This window comes from Phyllostomus hastatus, unplaced genomic scaffold, assembly GCF_019186645.2.
Source record: "Phyllostomus hastatus isolate PE091 unplaced genomic scaffold, TTU_PhHast_1.1 phas_contig_29, whole genome shotgun sequence".
Classification (NCBI taxonomy): domain Eukaryota; kingdom Metazoa; phylum Chordata; class Mammalia; order Chiroptera; family Phyllostomidae; genus Phyllostomus; species Phyllostomus hastatus.
In genome coordinates, this window is record NW_025333835.1 from 3,558,186 (window position 1) to 3,581,100 (window position 22,915).

The 22,915-nt window shown below is 39.1% G+C and overlaps 1 protein-coding gene and 1 pseudogene across 4 annotated transcripts in view; one reads left to right on the forward strand and one right to left on the reverse strand.

The window, feature by feature from the left end:
• Positions 1-22,915, forward strand: part of ENOX1 (ecto-NOX disulfide-thiol exchanger 1) — a 628,394-nt gene that overhangs the window by 362,994 nt on the left and 242,485 nt on the right. The window lies entirely within an intron of this gene.
• On the reverse strand, positions 2,554-3,609 carry LOC123818653 (annotated as a pseudogene).

Genomic DNA, 22,915 nt, shown 5'->3' on the forward strand with positions numbered 1-22,915 from the left:
CTCAGTCTAGTAGAAGAGACAGACATTGGAGAAAATATGTATTTACAAATACACAAAACATTATGAGGTTAAAGAATAGGTTACCATAAAAGAGGATGGCCATTAATAATGTAAGAGATGTAAGAATCCTCAAGTCAGACCAATGATTGCTCAGCCAGTGCTCTGCCTGTAAGAGTCAAAACCAGGGATACCATAACATCATATTCATGAATCCTTAAGATTGAAAGATCTGAAAGGTCCTCTTGCACACTTCTCAGTCAATACTATGCTATTGAGTTTCTTCAGATACACGAATTCAAAAGAATATATACATCCCCTGTTCATTGCAGTTATTTAAAATAAGCTAAGATATGGAAGCAACCCAACTACCCATCAACAAACAAGTGTATAAATATTTGTGGTACATATATAATGGAATATTACTTGGCCATGAAAAGTAATGGAATCTCACTTATGAGTGAAATCATGATTCTTGTCATTTTCTGACTGGCTTGTTTCACTTAGCATGATGTTCTTAAGGTCCATCCATGTTGTTGCAAATGGCAGTATTTTATCCTTTCTTAGGGCTGTGTAGTATTCCTTTGTATATATGAACCACATCTTCAAATAAACAAAAACTCATAGCCACAGGCAGCAGTATAGTGGTTGCCAGAGAAAAGGGTTTGGGGAGTAGTAAAGGGTAAAAGGGGCCAAATATATGGTGAAGGAGGACTATTTGACTTTGGTGGGTGTCGCACAATGTGATATACAGATCAGGTATCATAGAACTGTACGCCTAAAACACACATAATCTTGTTAACCGATGTTACCCAATACATTTAATTTTTTTAAAAAAAGAATGAAACCTTACCATTTACAATAGTGTGGATGGACCTAGATGGTATTATGCTAAGTAAAATAAGTCAGTCAGAGAAAGCACAACTTTCTCTTTACAACATGTTCCAGGCCTGGAACCATGAGTTCAGGAGCTAGGGGACTGAATCAGAACCTTATATAGCAGGAGTACAAGGTGGGGGATGATCTTTGACAGATAGATGGTTGCCAGAGGGGATGAGGGTTGAGTGAAAAAGGTGAAGGGATTAAGATGTGCAATTTGGTAGTTACAAAATTATCATGGGGATGTGAAGTACAACATAGGAAATATATTCAGTAATATTGTAATAACTGCGTATAGTGCCAGGTGGATACTGGAAATATCAGGGAGGTCACTTTGTAAATTATATAATTGTCTAACCACTATGCTGTACACCTGAAACTAATACAAAATAATACAAAATATGGAATGTAATCTGAATTGAAAACCAAAATTTTAAAAAACAAAATAGAAAAAGAAATAACATAAATATTATACTGTTGAATACAGAGGGTCAACCAGCTACTTCTTCAAAAGTTTCAGGAAACCTTCCTGAAGTTCTCTCCTTCCATTCCTTCTTCTAACTTATTTATCAAATATTTATTCACTGTATACTACAGTGGCTATGAAATATTGATGCACATTAGAATCTCCTTAGGAGCTATTTAATAATGCCTGCTTCACACATCAGATCCACTGAGTTAAAATCTGCTGGGGGTGGAGAGCAGCATGCATTTTGTTTTAAAAACAAAAACAAAAACCTTCTTAACTGACTAAAATGGCCTTCCGATGTTGAGAGGCATGTACCAGGCACAGAAGACAGCCCTGTGGCAACTGAGAGAAGCAGATATCTGCCTGGGGGACAAACATGCTTCTATATGTTATGTAAGTTCAGTAAGGAAAGCATTTGACTGCTCTGTAGAAAGCTTACATTTTCTCCTTCTTTGTTAAACAAGAAAGCTGCTTTATTTCTATTATGAAGAATGATATAAATGTGGCATGACTGCTGTAAAATGCTACACAGGCACACAGGCCCTAATCCCTCTGGCAGGCTCAGGTTTAGAGTCAGGCTTAATCTCATGTACACTCCCTGCATTAAATACACATGAGTGTTGTACAAGCTCCGGCCCCTAATGGCATAAATTGAAAGTTTACTGTCCACCCACAATTAGGGACCTGGTAGTAACTCCTCTACTTCAAGAGGATAAATAAAAACCAGTTTCTAAAGTAAGAGAATTGAGTCCATTTTATGAGTATAATAGTTTTGGCCAGAAATCTGTTAACATCTATTCTAAAAGTAGATACATGGACAATGTCTCAGATTACACATGATTTTAGAGATGTTCTGTTTATGTTGAGTTGGAAGATGTGAGCCATATAAATTTGAAAACTTCAGTGTCTGAAATGAAATGGGGTAGACTAACTTTTTGCCATCCAAGCAACTGAAAGGTAAAAGCCTGAAGATTGAAATAAAGGTGTTTGGTTTTTACTTCCTATAGAACATAAGTGTGCAGTGCAATAAGACAACTGTATGTTAAAACTGTTGTGCATGTCTCCACTGCAGACAGCCAAAAACAATATACTTTTTATGGGTCTCCCCACCCATGCCTGGAATAATAATTTTCCAAGACTTGGGGTGATTGTGGCTTCATCCCCTCGCCCCAGGTGGCAGTTCACCCCATAACCAAGTCCCCTGTTCTCTAGTCACTGTTGGGCCTCAGAATTGCAGCAAATGGCCCTGAGTCAGCCTCTGTGACACTCAGGTCTCTGGTCACTTGAAAGGCTGCAATGAGGGAACTCACCTGAATTTTCTCATTGGTGCCAGTAGAAAGTCTGTACTCAATTTCTGCCATTTCAGTCAATAAATGTATTCAAATTGAAGATAGAAAGTCAATGCTATGCATTAACAAGTATATCTCTGTCAGGATATCATGTAATGCCAACCCTTTCAGAATTTTCAACTCTGTAATATTTCTGTAGGCTGTGGTGAAGTCTTGATTCAACATCCAGTCCAGAATGTTGGCAATGTCTGACCTGAGCGGATGACCTGCACAGGTATAGATGGTCTCCTCTGTCACTTTTCCAAAGACCATATTGGTACTCTGCAAAATGGTCAGAGCTCATTGCACATCGCCACGGAAAGAGTCACAAGTGCTTTCATCCCGTCTTCACTCATATCAACTTTCTCTTTGCAACATGTTCCAGGCCTGGAACCATGAGTTCAGGAGTTAGGGGACCGAATCAGAACCTTATACAGAAGGACTGCAAGGTTGGGATGATCTTTGACAGATAATTACAGATGAGGCAAAATCTGGTATTTTCAGTAAATTTCTCAGTCACTCTCCTCAAGGCATCCTGGGCATCTTTAGTCATGGCATCAGCTTCATTCAGTATCATTAGTTTAAAGCCTTTCTTAAATATTGTCCTTGTATTAGCAAAGCTCAGATTTAATCCCTGGATTATACCTAGTCCTTAGTTATCTGAAGCATTCAGCTTCAAGACCGTGGGGCCAAAGTCTTTGACTTTGTGCAACTGTTTCCCCCAGGCTAGAATGGTGGATGTCTTTCCTGTGCCTAGAGGACCGTAGAGAAGCAGGTGTTGCAGTTGGTCTTCACTGATAAATTTTTTCATGGTACTCACAATGTCCTAATGAGAAAGATCATTCTGTGTCTGTGGCTAGTATTTTTCAACCCAGGGCTGGTTCCTGATCTGGGGCTACAGGGCTGCTGCCGCTGCTTGTGCCCTGAGGTGTCCATGGCAGGGTGATGGAGATGTCTGGGTCCACTGGAGTCATGTAGTCTCTCCCAGGGGTCTGCACAGATCTCTACATTTTCTCCTTTTTAAATGAACTAAACAAATAACTGTTTTTGTGCCTTGAAAATCCCTATTTTTATCCGCCAGGTCCCCAAGCAAGAAATCTGTGGATGGTTTTTGAGGATTGCCTTCTTGGACCATGATCACTGTATTCCAGTTGCTCAAATCCTGTCTATCTCTAGAAATATCTCTCAAATCTATTTCCTGTCTCCAGTCTCCACTGCCACTGCCTCATCTTCCACAGTCTCTAGTAATTACCTTGAAATAGGTTATGCCACCTTGAGCTTCTCCCCTGTGAGTGTACACTCCACTTCAACAAGATTATCATTCTGAATTACAAATTTCATCCTGTTACTCCCAATTTAAAATAATCTATTGGGTTTCCATTGTCTATGGAAATCAAACTTTTTAGCATGGTCTGACTAATATCAGTATCATTCCCCACTATGCACCATTTTCCCCTAAAGCTCCAGTTAAACAAAATTACTCACTTTTCTACACCATGCCATACACTTTTCACCTGAGTTTACTAGCTCAGGTGTTGTTAGTGCCTAAACACTTTTTTAAAAGATTTTATTTATTTATTTTTAGAGAAAGGGTAAGGGAAGGAGAAAGAAAGGGAGAGAAACATCAATGTGTGGTTGCCTCTTGCGTGCCCCATCCTGGAGACCTGGCCCGCAGCCCAGGCCTGTGCCCAGACTGGGAATCAAACTGGTGACCCTTTGCTTCACAGTCTGGCACTCAATCCACTAAGCCATACCAGCCAGGGCTAAAACACTTTTTAAAAATTTCTTTTAATACTAATAATCAACCCTCCCATTTTCACCATCCATCCTTCAGGAAAATCTGAAATCATTTACACTGGCAGAATTGACTGGTTCTTCCATTGTATTAACAATGTTAACCTGTGTCTTTCTGTTAACCTGTGTTTTAATTAATGTACCCATTTATATATACATACCTACCTATATACTAACTCATCTGTCCAGCCCTCCCTTTTTTGGAGTGAGTTTTTGTTTGCCTAGAACTTAAAATGGTGCTGTGCACGGCAGAGGTTAACTAAATGTTCACTGAATTAATGGGAAAAAGAATGAATAAACCTGAAACCAATTTGCTGTATCCCCTACTCATTGGCCCTAATTCTTCTTTAACGTCTTAGTTAACTAACCTAGACTATCATCTATATTTGCTTTCCTTTTAATGTGATTACTTTCAACTTCTATCTTTTCTTCTTTTATATTTTCTTTTTAAAAAATTATTCTATTACAGTTGTCCCAATTTTCCTCCATTGCTCTCCGCTGCACTGCCTACCCTCTTGCGCTACTCCCACAGTCAATCCTACTTTGCTGTTTATGTCCATGGGTCATTCATATGTGTTCTTTAACTAGGCCCTTCCCCTTCTTTACTTTCATCCTTTATCGTTTTACCTAAGTCACAATGCTAGTAATTTGCCATTCCAAAGCGGACACCAACTCTGGAATTTCAGTAATTATGGGCAGTTTCCAAAATTGAATGAAGTTCTCAAGGTCAAATAACCTAATCCTAGTAGATATGCTACAAACTCAGATTTGCAAGAGAGGAAAGTGATTAACATTTAATCTAGTACCATATCACCTTCGTTCCAGGATTGAATCTTACACTTGCTTTTTGTTCTGAGGATATCCGCTGCTAGCTCTAATGTCTTCCCTCTCCCTATTTCTACCATGATCTTAGGCTAAAATTTCATGCCTGCATTGTTTATTAGACCCTTCCTAATTTATAGATTGCTTGCAGAAGGAGACACAAAATGAGAGTTGAACAATTCTGTCATCTTGTTATTTATTGTTAGTGGCCTTCCCAAAAAGTTTGTCTATTTTTCCTTGTTCCTCACCTTTGGATATTTTAAAATATATTCCATGTACTACCTTTGATATTTTTCTAAAATATTCAAGTATCGTCCTTCTGGATTTAGGCCTCTCCAGTATTCTAAAACTTTTCCCTGCCCCTTTTGACTGTCTTTATTTTCTGTCAGAGTTTCCAGTTATTTCTCTTCCTTTGGGAGTAGAATTTGTAAGAGAAGTTTTTGTAAAGACATAGTGATTTCTATAGTGACACCCCCTCTTCATTCACTAGGATTATGACAACAAAACTTTGCTAACTTTTTAAAATTTCTTTCATAAGTCAATGGCATGGATCTGATTAGAATTAATGTTCCCTGTCCTCACCATTATCAATGCCAGGCTGGTATAATAATGTTTTTCTGGGCTCTGTTATCTTCATGTTGTCATTGACTTTTTCTTGCAGTTGGTCAATACTAAGGCAGTTAGGTAGTTCTTCCCAGCTCTCCAAGGTTGCAAACAAGACTCCTGTCATTCCTAGCCTGGCCTAATCAAACCATTGTAAATCGGTTCTCCCTGACTTTATTTAAAGCTGTCTTAAAATCATGATACCTTGTGTATTTTTGGTCTCTTGGCTAATGAATTCTGAGATTACTTTCTATGCTGTAAAAATGTGCTTTATTTTCTTGCTACTAAAATGATCTTATGCTTTGAGCAATAAAATCTTAGTTTTAGTATTTTATGATTTAGTGAATAAGTACATATTTACATTGTCAAGATTTCTCTAATCTTTTCAGTCTATCTTTTATAAAAAAGCTCACTTTAGTTTCTAGTTGATAAACTAGATTTTTTGTGTAGAAAAACATTTTACCTAGGACGCATGAATTTAAATCCCTTGATATTTTCCTCAAAGCAACATTTTAGAGAATAAACCTACCATTGTCATTATACAGATGTGGAGAGCAGTACAACCTGAATCACCTCACTGAAAGGTAAAGGAGTCAAGAGAGAGCCAGCTCTGACCTTCCAGTAGCCTCCACGTGCTGCGTGCAAACCTCGGGTTTACCATGCCCACTTTCCCTCCCTCTTCCTAGTGAGGTCTTCTTTGTCCTTCAAGATTCAGCCCATATTAGTCTTTGCTTCCCTGACACTGAGATGAAAATAACACCTTTCCCCTCTCATTACCATACATTTTTACATTATTTTAAAAATATAATTGATTGCAACATCTAGTGACTGACCCCCTACTGTGGAGACATACTGTATAGATGACAATAAAGACTGGTTACTAGGCATAATTTTTTCTTAACCACTGTGTTTTTCTTAAAAAATTATCAGTTACAAGAGCCTTCAGAATAACAACTACATTTAATACTTTATACATTTTTCAAAAAGATGTATGAGTCACATTAGTTAATTTCAAAAGACCAAGGCTCATTTTTTAAAGAGCAGTATTTAACTGGATCCAGTGCTGGTTGCAGTGGACAGTGGCTGTGCAGAGAGGACAGCGCCAAGAGGATATTTTAGGAGGACCTGGCTCCCCACAGTCTGTTTTCTCCCACCTGTTTGTGACATTGTCTGTTAGAACTGGGACATGGAGGAGACTATGCATATTATGCTGCTAAATATAGTGAGTCCAGATGGTCAACCCATGTTCTGTTCAACAGACCACACAGTATTTTAATACTTTTTGGCAGTTTGTAACATGCAATACTACTAAGAGTCCTGGGTTGTAAATTGCTACATGTCTCAAGCTTCCTGGCAGGAACAGCGTGGTCCATCAGTTTTCAGCATTAGAATAAATAGCAGAAAGGAAAACAAATTGTATTTTCTGAAGAGATGTCATCATCATAAGTGATCACACAAAGCCCTATCATAGGTCTGTGTGCTGTGTATGCTGAGAACTTGATCATTCAAATTGCTCCCTGCCTTTCAATGTCTGGGAAATTAGTTGGAGAGAAAACACAAACAGACAAACAAAGGGACATATGGAATATTTATTGTGAAAATACAGTTGTTCTGCAGTTTATTTGTGGGCACCAGCTTAATTTGCTATACCTGTGCCATCAGAACATTTATTTACTCATTTATTTATACATAAGAAAGTATTCTAGCCTCTTTCTAAGCAATAATAGCAAAATCTTAGGGTTCTTCTTCCTGATATATATGAATTTGAACTTTATGAAACTGCCCATATCTGACTATTTTTAATATACTTACACATTAATTTCATGGCTCAATGTAAACACAACTATTAAAAATTAAAATAATTAATTAATGTCTCACATTAAATTCCCGTACATACCACCCATGAGGAATTCTGTAAGGAGCAAACAGGCATGAAGAGTTGGTCTTGTAAGATTTCACAGACAAGTTGGGCCTTGATGTGAGCCTAAACAGAAGGATGCATAGAGTAAAAGGAGGAATGATGCTCAGGGGGAACAGCCACGAGTGACGCATATAGGAGGCAGTGTGTGCCAACAGTGAGAAAAGAAGCTGATGGACTAGAGAGAATGATCCTCTCTCCTTTAACATAAATTTTGAATCCTTGCACTTACTTGAAAAGCATGCTTTCAAAGCATATGAGTGAAGCCTTATGACCTTTCAGAAGTTTTCAGAAAATTATTCTCTTAATATTATTAATACCTTAATCAGGGTCAGGTATTTCTATTTGGGAGTAGGTGTTTGTCAGCAAAGTGACTCTGTTGGAAAGAGCTGTGTAATTTAGTACAGGAGGCACGAGTTTGCCTGTTTGAAGACAGCTGCATAGAATGGGAGGCTTCATGGCACGTTCTCCTTTAGGGAGTTAAGCTTTCCTGCCTATCAAATCCTAGTGAAGGCTCTCCTGCCAAAACAGCAACTGTGGGGTGAAACTCTCAAGAGCTCTCTTTGCCATTCCTGTGGATGTCCTTCTATCTTTCTGGCCCTTCCTTACTGTGTAAAAAACTGCAGCCTCTGGTGTTCCACCTTACCAGGTGCAAATAATGGGTAACCACCCAGCACATTCCTCTCAGCCTACCATGAGGGTGAATCAAAGGTCAGCTTCTCAGGATCAGTTTCCACAGCTGCCCTGCCTGTCAGGCTCAGGCTTAATGCTGCCTGAGGTGTGTTCCAGCAGAGATCATCGATGTATCTGACCTTGGGCCACGGAACAAAATGAACTAGATTTTCTTGGAATGAAAAGACAACTGTGCTCTAATGTGTTGAAAAAACTCCCTGGGTGCTTCAAGTGGTACAAATGTGTTCTCAATATTTTTAGAGCTTCCTGTACAATTTAGAAAATTATGGTAGGTCTTATTATTTCCTTATATTTAAAGCAAATAAACTTGTATGTGTTTTAGTGATCATTTATTGGAATTTGCTGTCCACTGCTAATCATTTGCATTTAGCAAAAAGAAGGCAGGGTTACTTGCTCCCTTGAGTTAATGGTCTCTAGACCCCCCAAAAGCTTGAGGTTCAAATTGGAAGTCATCAATAACCACAAAAACAACCTGTAAATTAATCTCAGAGCCAAGATGAGAACTAAATTTCACATGAATTCTTACAGTGTCAGTCATTTTCTTTCTTGTGGGTCCAGGGAAACCATAACTCCTGGTGATTATATACCATTTTTCTTGAAGATACAGTGAATTTAATTTGCTTGAGTTATTCAACAAATTTGTGTATGTGCACTTAAAAATATAAACTTTATTATTATTCAGTATGGTGAGGCCAAGAGATCAGGAGAAGATGGCCCCAGCAAAGGTAGTCTGTTAGAATTCCTAAGAGGAAACAACATGCCCACAGCACAGGAGGCCACACTGGAGGCACTGAGGCCTGTTGGGTGCAGGGGGAAGAAAAAGTGATGTCAAGAGGTTTCATGGTGGTTTCCCAGGGGAAGAACTGGTGAAGCATGACATACAGCCTTAGGATTGGCAAGTCTGAAAAATTTCAGGGCTCTGAGGTACAGGGGCTGGCTCTGTTTGTCTAGTTCCTGGCCCTGAAGGATAGTGGTTTGGTATGTGAGCCCCACAAAGAGGGATGATTGAGGGTATGAGCTCTGGAATGTTGGTTTGCATTTGAAGTGGGTGTTTCCAGGAGTGTTGTTTGCTACCTCTAGAAACAGGCTAGCTCTCTAGTGTCAGCAAGGCCTCAGATGTCAAAGCATCATAAAATACAGAAAATAAAAAACACAATTAATATAGTATTTTATGGTATGTGTATAACTTTGTACACACATACAACATACAAACTCACAATATTTATTCAGTGAATTTGTATGTGGGGAGGGAAAGGAGGATGCATGTCTACTGTGTACCAGACACTGTTTTGGCTGATGGAGACTTAGGAGAAAAAATACTTTAAAGTTTTAAAAGTCAGCCTGTCCTTATAGAAGCCCAACTTACTGAAGAAATAATTGTGTAATAGAACCTTTGAGACTGAGAAATCCTATAGAGAAATAGAACTGGTAGAAAGACAGAAGGTAAGTGAAGATGCTATTTTAGGTAGGTCAGGAAAGGCCTTCCTACAGAGGGTGATATTTCAGCAGAGAACGGACTAAGAGGAGCAAGCAGGGTTGTTCTACATGTATCTGGGGGAACCACAAGTGCAAAGTCACTGAGAGAGGATAATGCTTTTCAGGCTCAAGGAAGAGTAATAAGCTCTGTGTCCCGGGAGCTCCAGGGGAAAGGGAGTTGCAGCAACTGAGGTTGCCAAGGTGACTAGAAGGCAAATGCTGAAGGAGCTTGGAGGCTACCCAAAAGCAATTGGAAGCTGTGCATGTTTCTGTAATGCTAGAAACTTACACCATCTGAAGACAAGAGATCAACTTTAGCCTAAAAATGAAAATTAAGTAGTCATCACCCCACTCCATTTTCTTATCTTCTATACTGTCAAGTGTTTTTATATTCATTTGTGCTAGTTCAGTTTGCAAATGGGGGAGCTCAATATCTTTCTCCCCAAAAGCTCTAAATTTGAATTTTTTTTCACAGTTTTAAACATATCAGACAAGTAAAAATTTATCCATGTAATACAAAAGGACAGCTTTAGATCATGACTGACATATACCTCATAGATGGCACTTAAGTAGAATGAAGTACAATTTTAAAAACTGCCACACTTCTGTAAATCTAGAAGAAAAATCTGTGATCAACAATTTGTTTTTATTTTCTATTTAATCATGGCGGGTTTTTTAACATATATGTCATTTACTAAATATAAAGTAAAATCCACATATACTCCACTTACTGTAAGAATGCCCACAATGAAAACCTTATTTCAAATCTAATTGTGGACGTTGTTCCTTCACTTTTTAATGAGGAACAATGAGAAACCCCATTTCTTGGGGTTTGTTAATGTATCACATAAGTCCTGGAGTCTTATTATTTCCCCAGCTCTTTTACAGCTGCCAGTTCTGATCAGAATTTGAAAATACCCATATCTAAAAAAGTGTTCTCTGAACAACAAAGGAAGGAAGAAAAGAAGGAAGGAAGGGAGGAAGCGAGGAAGGAAGGAAAAGAAAAGAAAAATAGACTTTCTGACCAAATGTGCTGTAGTTTCCTATTTAGTTTAAGTATATGTAGGTAAATGGACAATCTTCTCTTAACCTCAGCATCTTGTTACTGCTATTAATTTCTTCGTCTGAGCAAACTTTAAATGTGTTATTAACTAATAGCTGGTCAGTTGTTTTGTTTTAGGTAAAGGGAAGAAACTGAAGAGTAGCTCACTTAGCTGTTGTTTTGTTCTAATTCTAACACCTCTCCGCTCACATTAGTAAGGCATGAGTCATGAACCACTTATTAATACCGTGTATGTTGTTTGCTGCAGTGGAAAAGACGAGCCATGCTTTGGAGCTGAATGCTTTGGTTAGCTTCCACGTTGAGCCCCTACTGCTTATATATATAACTGTGATCATATATCATGGAGAAAATGTACTTTTCTGGATCTCATATATAAATTTATAACCATTGTACTTAATGTATTTCAGAAATCACTTTTTCTCCTCATATGGACTAATTTTTGCAATTTAATTTAGCAAAGCACTTGCAAATTCAGAAACAATTTGAGCTTAATACAACTCTGATTGGAATGATACAACTCTAACCTCTATTTTATTCTGCATCACATTTTCACTACTAATTCACATGTTCTCTTTAATTTGCTGTCCTTCCTAAAAGGATCTGCTCATATCCTTGGTTCCCAAGTGTGTGATCTAACAGCAAACAGCATTTCCAAAAGCCCCTGCCATTGTTCTGAACTTTGCTGGATTAAGACAGCAAGATGACTGGCTGTTCTGTCTGTTTAATCTACTGGACCACAGCAGTTTACAGACCAGAACAGCCATGCTACAGAGAAACCCCTGCCACACACAGGCTCACACCACCTAATTTATTATTCTGGTGTCATTTGTACCAACAGTGAATTAAACCAAAATACCGATAGAGATTAAAAAAAAACAGATCAGAATATGTACTTTGGCGGAGGGGGATAGTTGGTGTGAAGTTGTGCTCACAAAATTGTCCTTAGTGGAGTTTTGCTGCTCTTTTGTAATCAAAAGAACTCCTTTATGAGAATCTATCTAAAGGGATCTGGACTTTAACTATCAAAATGTCTCACAGTGTTGCCAGCTATGTTTCATTTCCTTCAGTTCTTCCAAAAGGCATTATGCGTTTAGCCCCTCAAATAACTTGTGAGATGAGGATTGAAGGCACGAAGTGAAAAAGCTCAGGAAACTGGCCCACAGGGAGCTTGTGACAGGAGCTCTCCTATGGTATGCAAATTGTGCGGCCACACAGCTGTGCACATTTTAATAGGAGAGGCAGAAAAAGAATGTCCTCACATCAGCTCTCAGGGTTAGAGTGTGTCTTCACTGGGAATAAAAAAGTAGGTGTCAAAATTGATAATGAATCTGATAAGCTCACAGTGAGACTTTGATTCAGTTATACATCATGCAGTAACATAGAACCTTTGTTTCCCATGTCTCCAATATGTTGGTGCTCCCTTGGAATAGACATTAGAAGTTGAGATTTCTGGTTTACATAGCTTGTGGCTCTACCAAGCTCCACAGTACCTTCACTTTCTACTTTCTGTAGTTCTGGTTCATGTTGGCTGCAGAAAAGGGAACAGAATTCCGGGCCTGCCTTGTAGCTAGCTGCTACTGTTGATAGCTTTTGTTAGAGGCACCATGTTGGGGAAAAGTGAGAGTAGGGTGGGAAGGGTTTCTGGCACAAAGGGGGTGGAAAGAGGAGCTAATAACCCGACTTTACCTCCCAGGAATCCCATTCATATGGCCCTGACCAGCCTTTCCATCTTGCCCTTCTATCTCCTCCTACTATTGTTTTGTTAGGGTGCAGAAAAGCGGTGGGTGTTGGTGAAGGAGCTATCTACACAGGGAGAACAGTTCCAGGCAGTTCTTGAAGGTGATAATGCTTATACTAGCCTCTCAGCTCAAAATACAGATTTACCCTCAATACATGTATTTGGACAAAATTAAGCCCAGTTTGGGCTAAGGTGCTGTGAGACTTTCTGATAAAATCTAACCCATTGAAACTCAGGCTACATACAAATCAACCTTAGGTGGACATCTCATGCCTTTGTTCACCCTCTTTTTTTCTCTAATGTGCAATTAGTATTCTGAAAAAAAAAGGAAAAAAATGGGCTTTAGAAAAAAATGGGCTTCTTAATAAAGCATAGATCTTGAAATGTTTTCCAGCAGTGATTTCTGCTGATTTATTCAGATTCTTTTCCTTACCTACTTTATAACTAAGATGGCTGGCTAGGCCCTAGGATGAGGATCATGCAGAGATACAACAAAGCTTCTAGATCCTGGTCACTGTGGGATCCTCAGACTGTGCTCTGCCTGGCCACCACAGACTGTCTCCCAGCGCAATGCTGATGCAGGCATTTTCCCTCCAAGCAACTCTGGCTTCATGTTTTCTTACTGCTCACCTCGCTTGTTATTGCAAGGGAGTAATCTTAGTGAGTGTCCTTCCTTCCTGCAAGCCTAGCAATACATTAATAAGTAGATATATTCAGAATATAGTTGTTGTTTTCTTATATTAAGCAGGCTCCTAAGAATGTATAGTGTGGGGGACTATAGCATGCTCAAACCTGCTAATGCTTTTTAATTTGTAAACTCCTTAAAGGTGAAGTCTGTGTCTCACCATTAGATAGCTGATCTCAAGCACAGCGATCTGCATTCAATAAGCATTAAATACAGATCTCTTAAGTGAATGCATTCCCAGAAAAAGAAGCTAATTCTTCTAACCCAGACTCTCTCTTTCTCCCTCTCTGTCACCAATCAAACCAAAAGGGACTTCCTACTCTGGCTCTTTGTTGGAGAGAACCTCAGTTCCGCAAATCTAGAACAATAGAGGACCAGGCCCAAACAGAACCCTGGGCTCTGCCGTTCATTAGCTTTGTGGCCTTGGGGAAATGACCTAAGTCTGAATATTAGTTTTCTTCTTTTGTAAAAAGTTGCTAATAGCCCTGGCTAGTGTAGCTTAGTGGATTGAGTGTGGGCCTGTAAACAAAGGGGTCACCAGTTTGATTCCTAGTCAGGGCACATGCCTGGGTGGTGGGCCAGGTCCCCAGTGGAGGGTGCATGAGAGGCAACCACACATTGATGTTTCTCTTCCTCTCTTTCTCCTTCTCTTCCCTTCTCTCTAAAAATAAATAAATAAAATCTTTTTTAAAGAGTTGCTAATAACATCTATTTCATAGGTTGTTGTGGGTTTTCACATAACTACATATGTGGGACTATTTATATAGTAAGTTATTTTCCCAATGGCTGTCTCTGGGGAAAAGTGACAAGGGAATGATATTTTTCTATTTATTTTAAAACTTTAGCTTTCTTAACTCATTACAAGTATTAGTGTTAGTAATAATATCTTTTAAAATTAAAATGTCCTTAGAATATTCATTCCCATATACCTAATGTGTGTTGATGTTTATTCTCAGATGGAAAAGAAATGTGTCATTGCATTTTCATGCAATTTTCAGTACTGGAAAAAAGGACAGTTGAACTAGCTGTTAGTTAGGAATGGTAGCAAGAGTTTGGGGAATGTCCGAATGAGGATGGTTAAAGTGAGAGTTTGGTGTTCAGAGATTACCCTGTGGGAATTCTAGAAATGATGGTGCATTTAGTTTTAGGTTATATGTCTCACTGTTTTTCGCTAGTTAATAAAAATGTGTTGTAGAATTTGTGTCAGGTTGATATCCTGGGTAAGTACATGAACATGTGTCTATTTCAGTGTGCAAGTAATAAAATCATTATCCTAATTGCATCAATGTTCAAGGCCTGGTGAATATTGGGAGTTGACTGCACTTCTCAAATACCTTCACTTCATACACCACACTGTATAACCACCAGTTGCTGGTTGTTTTCTTAGTTATTATTTTATAATAAACACTATCTTGTGACAAACCATAAATTTTAGAATTGCACAAGAGTGGGAATATCACAAGACTTAAAGAGCAGAAGATCTTTTTCATTAAGACTCAAAAGGAAGAAATGTTGTAATGCTAGTGTGAATTCTTTTTTTTACTCCCATTCACCCTTCACACCCCCTTCTACCCGCATTCTGCACCCCCCTTAATTCATGTCCATAGGTCATATGTATAAGTTCTTTGGCTTCTACATTTCCTATACTATTCTTAACCTCCCCCTATTTTCTACCTACCATTTATGCTACTTATTCCCTGTACTTTTTCCCCTATTCCCCACTTCCCCTCCCTCGCTGATAACCCTCCATGTGATCTCCACTTCTGTGATTCTTTTCCTATTCTAGTTGTTTGCTTAGTTCATTTTTGTTTTTGTTTTTTCTTAGGTTTGGTTGTTGATAGTCGTGATTTTGTTGTCATTTTACTGCTTGTATTTTGTAGGAGACCATTCTGTGTGGCGTGGGCCCAGCTCCCATTCAGAGATGCACAGGAGCCACCCCTACAGATAGGTTCTCTCCTAGGGAATCAGGCCTGCAATGTACCTAGGTTGCTTTGAGACTTGCTTTTGCTAAAACTCCCTCACCCTGAATTGAGACAGCAAGTGCTTACTGTAACTTCCTAAAATCCATGCTAAAACTCCTCAGTATGGAGTGTAACTGGTTCAACTACTTTTCCCTTTTTATTTTCAAATATCCTTCTTCTGTGATGTGATTAGTGGCATTGACTCCTTTTTTTTTTTGGTAAAAGGTAACCACCTAAAGCCAACCTGTGATAGTAAAGGAGGACCATTATGTAATGTGCAGGATATAGAAATAAAGGTCTGTCATGTCAGAGGCCGAGGCTTTTGGCTCCTCTTGAGAGCAAAGCCACCTGCCCTTTTCCTCCTCAGGACTCGGTAGTCCGTGTGAATGTCTCTCCCCCATCCACAATGTGGTGGACCCCACAAGCCAGGGTCTATGTCAGTGTTTATGATCTTCTTTTTCTTAGATAAGTACTTTTAACATTTCATATAATAAGAGCTTGGTGATGATGAATTCTTTTAACTTGACCTTATCTGAGAAGCACTTTATCTGCCCTTCTATTCTAAATGATAGCTTTGCTTTATAGAATTATCTTAGATGTAGGTCTTTGCCTTTCATGACTTTGAATACTTTCCGGCCCCTTCTTGCCTGTAAGGTTTCTTTTAGAAATCAGCTGATAGTCTTATAGAAACTGCTTTGTAGGTAACTGTCTCCTTTTCTCTTGCTGCTTTTAAGATTCTTTTCTTATCTTTAATCTTGGGTAATGCAATTATGATGTGCCTTGGTGTGTCCTTCTTTGGATCCAACTTCTTTGGGACTCTCTGAGCTTCTTAGACTTCCTGAAAGTCTATTTTATTTGCCAGATTGGGGAAGTTCTTCATTATGTTTTCAAATAAGTTTTCGATTTCTTGCTGTTCCTTTTCTCCTTCTGGCACCCCTATGATTCGGATATTGGAACTTTGAAAGATGTCCTGGAGATTCCTAAGCCTCTCCTCATTTTTTTGAATTCTTGTTTTTTCATTCTGTACTGGTTGAATGCTTATTTCTTCCTTCTAGTCCAAACCATTGATTTGAGTTTTGGTTTCCTACCCTTCACTGTTGGTTTCCTGTACATTCTCACTTTGCATAGCCTTCACTTTTTCCTCATTTTGTGACCATACTCAACCATATCTATGAGCATCCTGATTACCAGTTTTTTGAACTGTGCATCTGATAGGTTGTCTATCTCTTTGTCACTTAGTTTTACTTTTTCTGGAGCTTTGGTCTGTTCTTTCATTTGGGCCATTTTTTTTTGTCTCTACATGGCTATAACATAGTAAGGGACAACGCCTTAGGTATTTGACAACCCATGTCACTGTGTTGTGGCACTGTAAGTGGGGGTGGGGTCAGAGAGGGAACAGTGCAGCTTGTTCAGCTCTTGGCCAGCTTTCAGTCACTTCCACAGCTACCCACAAGCAAATTGGTTCCTTCTGGTGCTGATTCCCAGATGGGTGGTTTTTGTAGGTTTTAGGACCCTGTGAGTCTCTCCAACCAACTCTCCTGTGAAGCTGGGAGTTTCTCCCTCTGCCTCAACTCCCACAGGTTTTTTCATTCAGAGGTTTTGAGGCTTTATTTCCCCATGCTGGAACCCTGGATTGTGCAGTCTGTCTCATCCCCCAGTTAGTCCTCCCAATTTATCTGCACACAAATGTGTGGCTGCTCACTACACTAGCCACCACCTTGCCTAGTCTGCCAGCTACCACCTTGCCTCCAGTCTTCTTCACTCCAGGTGGCAGTGTCTGCCCCTCCTATAAGTCTGGGTGAATGTTTCTTCTTTAACTTCTTGGTTGTCAGACTTCCATACAGTTCAATTTTCTATCAGTTCTGGTTGGTTTTTGTTTTTAAATTTGTTGTTGTCCTTTTGGCTGTGTGAGGAGGCACAGTATACCTACCTCCACCTCCATATTGGCTGGAAGTTGCTAGTGTGAATTCTTTTAAAATATTTGCTTGGGCAAGTTTAAGCCATCTAGCTGTGAAAATAATAAGCCGTAGTAGCAATAACACTGTGCTGTAACTCCCTCAAAGCACATTCATCATAATTTTTATAAATAACAAAACCATAAATAGGTATGATTACACTAAGGTAACATGAATTTGCATTCAGAGCCATGGGTCAGATGTTTTTCTTTCATATCTATGTTCTTCAGGGACAGTTTCTGCCTGCTCCACCACCTTCCCTGATAATCTGTAAGTAATCTGTGAATAAAAGCTGGGAATGGCACTTTATGCTGAACTGAGTTTGGCGAATTTTAGGGGGAAATAGAGATTTGCTTCCCTGACAAGTGGTTGGCAGGAAAGACGCAGCCAGTGCCTCAGAACAGCCATTCAAAACCTCAGTGGGCTCCAGGCAGCAGCAGCTTTACTTTTGGAGGCCTTGCCCCACACCATATGGAACATGGCATTGCATTCACATCTGACATCTGCTTAATTTTGTTTAAAGGACATTTGGACAAGATTTTTATAATTTTGCTTTTGAAATTATTTGGCTATAAGTTACTCCTTTCATTTAAAAACAGCTCTGATTGGTCCAAAATTGTTCAGGAATTGTTTTTTTACAAAATGAAAAAGCCCCACTCACAAATGATTTTCAATGATAATGATATCTATGTGAATATTAAGTTTGATAATCAGAGAAGTTATGATACAAACTTTATAGGTATTTCATTAAATATGTGTTTTGATAATTCATGTTTCATTGCAAGTTGACATAATATTTTCAGTTCTCCAACATTATTATAGACCTTGAGCTTTCTGGGACTAATTGGTGATCCAAACACAGTTAGAAAAATAGACCACTTTCTCAGGTGCAGATGGTCCTTGACCTGGAAGATTGGAGTAGAGAAAGATACTATCTAAGGAGCTTAGTCCTCCAAATATCATTCCCTTGTAGGGAAGTATCTCTATATGACATTCCTAAGAGGCAAATATTATCTCCTGCTAATGGGAAGAATGAGTTAACATGGGAGAAGATAGGGTAGAGAGCAGCACATTTTCACCTTTTTAGGGAAATCTGTAACCAAAACAGAAAAGAGTAGAGAAGGGGTTATAGCTATAGCTGCAATGTTTACAGAGACCTTCAACCTTTTTTCAGTGCTGGAACCTTCCCATCAGCATTTATTCCCCCCCCCTTTGTGGAACAGCAGCCTCCATGGAGGTTTTCTGTGTTATTAAAGCCTCACTGGAATCTCTGTTCAGGCCAATCTTATTTCTGATGATAATCCCTGACCTCCAAAAGCAGCTAGAACATAAAGACCTTCACCAAAAAAGAACCAGAGCAATCTTCCTATTAGCTTCTGAATCACAAATGTCCTTGGAGACTAGAACCACCTTGCTGTACCCCTCTTTTACCTCCAGGCTCAGCAAACTTTGGGTTCCAGAGGCCTTCCTCTTATCTGAGCACCTCCATTTAATCTTGCTGAACACAGCCAGTGGCATCAGAAGTGTGACCCATTTTCTCAGAATGCTTTCTGCCAATGAAGAAGACCTTTCCAATTGGATATCACACTGCATATGCATTTGCATCAGACACTTGCGCTGCACAACCTCTCCCCTGAGTAGCCCACCTGCATGAGGTAACTACACCATCTATGAATTCCATGGAGTAAAAAGGGCCATCCCAGAGTCCAAGGCCCTCACTGTCCTGCCCACTGGTTACAGAGCATAAACAAGAGCTGTAGGTGACCATTTAGAGAAAGAGAAAACAAGGTCTCTAGCCCATGGCAACTCACTGGAAGGTGGGGTGTCCTGCTAAGTCTGTAAATCCTAGGGCAATCTTGACCACAGAGCTAAATCTTTATTCATCATGTCGCAATGGCATCATTAAGAGCACATTAGTTTAAAGAGTAACTAACCTGTTTTTCGTGACCCTACTAGGAGAAATGTTAAACAGGATGAGCAACTGGCTCAGGCTGGACATGGTTGGACTGGGTTTTATTGCAGGTAGATTTCCACAGCCTAAAGAGCTCTAATCAGGGCTTTGTGGAAAATAGATAATTCATTTACCACAGTTTGCAGCTATTTCAGGGTCAGTTACTCACCCACGACAATTAAAATGTTCCACTTTGTAGCTTAATGTGTTTTCCATGGTTGGGTCAAGGTGTAAAATGAGTACTTAATTTTAAAAAAAGTACAAAACAGCAAAAATTAGAGAATTATGTATTGTCTGGTTTTCCTTATATAAGAAGATAATAAAGTTTTTAAGTATATTTCATTGATTATGCTATTAGAGTTGTCCCAGTTTTTCCCCTTTTGTCCTCCTCTGCCTGGTACCCCCTTTCCTTCCAGCAGTCCCCTCCCTTAGTTCATGTCCATGGGTCATGCATGTAAGTTCTTTGGCTTCTCCATTTCCTATGCTGTTCTTAATTTTCCCCCATCTATTTTGTTCCTATTAATTATGCTTCTTAATTCCTGCCCCATTTCCTCATTCTTCCTCTTCCCCTTTGAAGCTGATAACCTTTCAAATGATCTCCATATCTATGATTCTGTTCATTTTCTGGTTGTTTGCTTAGTTTTGTTTTTGTTTTTAGATTCAGTTGTTGATAGTTGTGAATTTCTTGCCTTTTAAATGTTCATGGTTTTGATAGTCTTCTTTTTCTCAAATAAGTCCCTTTAACATTTCATGTAATAATGGCTTGGGGGGGTGATGAACTCCTTTAACTTTACCTTGTCTGAGAAGCACTTTATCTGTCCTTCCATTCTAAATGATAGCTTTGCTCGATGGAGTGATCTAGATTGTAGGTCCTTCCTTTCCATGACTTTGAATACTTCCTGCCAGTCCGTTCTTGCCTGAAAAGTTTCTTTTGAGAAATCAGCTGATAGTCTTATGAGTACTCCTTTGTAGGCAACTCTCTCCTTTTCTCTTGCTGCTTTTAAGATTCTGTCTTTATTTTTAACCTTTGGCATTTTAATTATGATATGTCTTGATGTGTCCCTCTTTGGGTCCAACTTGTTTGAGACTGTCTGTGTTTTCTGAACTTGTATGTCTATTTCCTTTGCCAAATTAAGGAAGTTTTCTTTCATTATTTTTCAAATAAGTTTTCAATTCCTTGCTGTTCCTCTTCTCCTTCTGGCACCCCTATGATTCAGATGTTGACATGTTTGGAGAAGTCCCTAAGGTTCCTAAGGCTCCCTTCATTTTTTTGAATTCGTGTTTCTTCTTTTTTTCCTGGTTGAATGTTTATCTCTTATGTTCCAAATCATTGGTTTCAGTCCCAACTCTCTTGCCTTCTCTGTTGTTTTCCTGTGGATTATTCTTTATTTCTCTTTATGTGGCCTTCATTTCTTCAATTTTTTCTTTACTCAAGGAATTCTCTGAGCATCCCGATAACCAGTGTTTTGAATTCAACATCTGATATGCAGGCTTTCTCTGTTTCCCTTAGTTCTTTTTCTGGGGTTTAGTTCTGTTCTTTCATTTGGGCAATTTTTCTTTGTTTCCTCAATTTAGCAGCCTTGCTGTGTTTGTTTCTATATATTCCATAAAGCTTCTTTTACTCCCTGTCTTAATAGCATGACATATGCAGAAAAGGCACCTGTAAATTGTGTGGGGTATTGCTTTAGGGAATTGATAGGGTGGGACAACCCTTTTCACCACTCTGTGGCTGTGTGGGGGAGGGGAACTCTAGGAGGGGACAGTGCTGCCACCTAGCTTCTGGCGGTGGAAGCACTGTCCACTCAGTGCTGGGACCCTATTTCCAGTCACTTCACCCACTTTCCTGTGTGTGACTAGAACTCTTCAAGCTGCTGCCCCAGTGGTGAATCCTGGAGTGGGTGAGTTCTAAGACCATGCGGGCCATTTAAATGGTGAAAATATCAGTTTCTTCTGCCACCCCAACCTCTGCTGGTTTTTACAGCCAGAGGTAACAGGATCTCTCTTCCCAGTGCTAGAAGCCTGGGCTGTGCATTCTGGCCTGGGCTGGAATCACTTGCCTTCACGGTATCCCTCACATCCATTTCACTACTGCTGTTGCCTTTTTGCACCACACTGCCTGTCTGCCTGTGTCTGTGGCTCTGCCCCTCCTACCCATCTGGATGAATGTGTCTTTAAATCTTTGGTTGTTGGACTCCCATACAGCTCAATTTTATGATGGTTCTGAGTGTTATTGATTTTGAGATCTTGTAATTCTGTCTGTGGTTGCACAAGGAGGCGAAATGTGTCTACCTACACCTCCATCTTGTCCGGAAGTCCTCAAGAAGATAATAATGTTTACAGAAATCATTTTCTGTGTATACGTGTGGCCAAAAATGCCAGTATGTGATATACGCCTTTCTACACTATGCATGGATAAACATTGTTCTTGATTTGTGGTGGTGTCTGTGGTTTACAGAATTCACCTCTCTTAAAGGCTGTGTCTTTGAAGCCTAAAATCCACACACATTGCCCTCTTTCTCAAGTGGACTCCTTCCTCTGGTCTCTCTGCTGATCTTTCTCAGAAGTCTGTGGCTTTGCCATTTCAAGTGAAGCTTTTATGTAGTCATAGCATTCTGTTTACCTTCTTTCCTCTTTGATTGGGGATGTAAAGAGAAGAGAGAGAGTGAAAACAGAAAAAAACTTGATTGAGGGGAAGCAAAAACTCTCTGATGGGTCTTTATTTACTTGTCTGTGACTTACTCAGTTGACCATTAGACCTCAATATCCCCTGTTCAGGGGATAGACACACTACCAAGGCTGCGCTTCACCACAGAAGTACAATAGGATTCAAGGGCAGAGCTCATGTCTCTTACTTTTTAGATAAGTCTCAGGTAAAGGGAGAATTTGTGAACTGTGAGGCTATTTTGAAAGAGTTGCCTGTCAGACACATTTTGGGGATTTCTGTATCTCTGAGAAGTTGAAATTGATGAACTCTCAGGTTCAAACCTTGATGTTCTAGGAACCTGGGTGTTTGTTCTGAATCCTCAGGGACTAAGACAAAGCTCTGCTTAAAATGAGACTCTTCTGGCTTTAAAGAATCCAGTCTTATGTTTACAGATTAGATTTCTTTCTTTAATAATTCACAGCAGAGTCAGCAATGATAACTTTTTCCTATAATATGTGTATATTGGAAGGTAGAAAACAATATATGATAACATATTATATGTGTGTTTGATAGATATCCATTAAAGAGAGGAATGAGTTGACTCATCACATATTTCATAAACAGTCTTAAGGTATAATATAGTTCTTCTCATAAAATCTTAAATACTCTAAATGTGGAAGGTCCTATATTTTAAATGTTGTCTATACAAAGACTTTGAAATTACACATTACCATGGTAGCATCCAGTCTTATTTTCTTTTCTGTTTTGAATGGAAAAAAGTACATTATCCTTAAGGTTTCAAACTTTCTCTTTCATTATTACATTCAGTTTAGAAATATAAAGAGTAATTTTTTAAAAGCACAGGATTCCTGAAAATAAAATAATATGACCTCTGTCATTTCTCTGCATTTATATATGTAATGGCAAATAGTATTTTTC